Raw genomic sequence first — 2,648 nt, 5'->3', positions numbered from 1 at the left:
GGAATATTCACGTGTGAATACCGGATTCAAATATATTTTAATGGTCATTGATACTTATTCTAAATTTCGCTGGGCATTACCCATGAGAGAGAAAACAGGGAAGGATGTCGATCAGGTGTTTGACCAATTGGTAAAGACAGGGACGAGTCGAAGCCCAGACAATCTTCGAACTGACCACGGTGACGACTTTTACAACAGATATTTCAAGACCGTGATTGAGCTATTCGACGTTCACCCAACTGAAGACGAGTATCGTGGAACGTCTGAATAGAACAGTGAAATCACAAGTGTGGATGCGATTCAATCTTAGTGGCTCACACAAATAGACTGAGTCCTCCGACAAATAATTACACCGTACATCGAACCAAACATCACACAATCAATATGAGACCAATCGACGTTCGTGATAATAAACTTCTAGATACAGTATACAATCGTATTAAAATGCTAGATCCACGCAAACGTCAATTTAATGTAGGTGATTCAGGACGTATTTCAAAACATGAGACAGTATTTGGGAAGTCAGACACGCCAAACTGGTCAACCAAGACATTCAAAGTTTCCAAAGTGCCCAAAAAGAATCCTAGAACCTATCTCTTAAAGGACAGCAGCAGTTTTGAAACTGCAGACTGCTTTTACACAGAAGAGTTAGAGAAGACTTCGGAACCAGATGTGTATCTCTTAGAGAGGGTCATATTGCGTCGAAGGAATAAAGCGTTTGTTAGATAGCTCGGTTTTCCCACATCACAAAACAGTTGGATCGATGCTAACGATTTGCTATATAACAGGGTGTGCAGACTACAACCACCTCTGTAGCATAACATGTGTGGTAGAAGACGCATTAGAGGAGGAGGCGGTATTCTCGATAAACTACCAGTCGAATTACACTCTCTTGGGTATAAGTGTAAAGTCTTGTACCCAAGGAAGCGTATGTCGTGAATTCTTGGTATCTTGTTTCTACAACTCAAATTCACAGGTGGATTAACACAGTTCTTCTACTTATCTTCAATAGAGTCTATGTGCTGTAGTACAAGATCATCGTAATAGCACAGCTATCTGTCTTCAGACCACAAGTGGCCAATCGGCACCATCCGACCACCGTGTCATCCTCAGCTGAGGATGTGGATAGGAGAGGCCTGTGGTCAGCACGCTGCTCTCGCGGTCGTTATGATGGTTTTCTTTGACCGGAGCCGCTACCAGTCGGTCGAGTAGCTCCTCAATTGGCATCACAAGGCTGAGTGCACCCCGAAACACGGCAACAGCGCATGGTGAACCGGATGGTCACCCATCCAAGTCCCAGCCACGTCCAACAGCGCTTAACTTTGGTGATCTGACGGGAACCAGTGCATCCACTGCGGCAAGGCCGTTGCCTGATCGTAATAGCCCTCTTGCTATAGTCACTACTCTGGTTGCTATGTACTGTTGTACCCTTTGATGAACTATATCTGCTCCATACTTGAACTGACAGATACCAAACTGGAGTGAGAATTAGTGAGGCCCGCTCACTGGCGGTGGCCTAAATACATGCTGTCGAGAGGACGTTGGCGGGGTGTTGCTTGACGGCGTGTCTCTGGCCTCTGTCGTGACAGTAAGATCAAGCGCGCCTATCGATATTCACTTCATCTTTGCTGACTGGTGTGATGGCGACAGCTTATGCCAGCACATTCCTCCACCCCAAAATGTCGCACTGTTGTTGTGTAGGGAAGGTGCAAATGACAACAGGGAGGGAGACAGAACGCTAGATATAGAGATGAGCCGGGAGCTGCAACTGTGGAAGATGGCGTACTCCCGACTGTACCCGCCATCTGGCTTCCGAGAAAACAGTAACATCTTTCGGAAAACAATGCCAGTGCAAAGCTCCAGGTCTGATGGCGTGCCCTGGGGTGATGACAGCGGTGGCGACGGCGACGGCGATTCCACGTCCATCGGGTCGGCGAGTGGAGACGGCAGAAGCGTGGGGGTATCATCCATCCGCTCCTGCTGGGGTGCCCGGTGGCACCATCGAGCGGCTGCAAAGTCCGCACGGTCCCGCGAGGTCGTGAATCTGGGGGAATGAAAGCGGCAGATTCACGGGGCAAATGTCACTCACGAGTTTGGTTCTGATGGCGGCGCTGCAAACCATCGGGACCTTCTATCAAGTCCTGGATCAAACCTCTTTCTCAGGGCTCATGGTTGCAATAAACCCTGAAAAGAAGAAGATCGCTCGGCGCAAAGCGATACTTGCAGATCATTGGCGGCGCTGGATGCTGTGGTGGATGTAGGAAGTGTAGCAGCGACCGATGGCGGCGGCCATGCAGAAGTTCCAACGGTGACGGTCCGTCGCGTGGGTGGGAATGATAGGAGGCGAGAAAGAGTTGCAGCACCTGTTCCCGTGTGTGGGAAGTGCGAAGCTTGACCATTTGTTGTCTGAAGGTGTGAACGAAGCATTCCGCTTCTCCGTTGGACTGCGGGTGAAGCGGAGCACTTGTTAGATGACGAATGCCATTTCGTTCACAAAACTGTTCAAAGTCATATGACGTTAACTGTGGCCGTTGCCCGTAACAGTGACTTCAGAGCAACCTTCCAATGCAAAAAATTGACAACAATACTTGAATGCTGCTATGGAAAACAGTACAGTCATGAGCGCCACAAATGGAAACTTTCTAAAA

General features: G+C 48.6%; 1 pseudogene; it reads right to left on the bottom strand.

Annotated features, from left to right (window-relative positions):
- Positions 1-1,253: 1,253 nt before the first annotated feature.
- Positions 1,254-1,371, bottom strand: LOC124799381 (annotated as a pseudogene).
- Positions 1,372-2,648: the final 1,277 nt, after the last annotated feature.

Source organism: Schistocerca piceifrons, chromosome 5, assembly GCF_021461385.2.
Source record: "Schistocerca piceifrons isolate TAMUIC-IGC-003096 chromosome 5, iqSchPice1.1, whole genome shotgun sequence".
Lineage (NCBI taxonomy): Eukaryota > Metazoa > Arthropoda > Insecta > Orthoptera > Acrididae > Schistocerca > Schistocerca piceifrons.
Note: the sequence above shows the minus strand (reverse complement) of the source record. Positions and strands in the feature narration are given on the sequence as shown.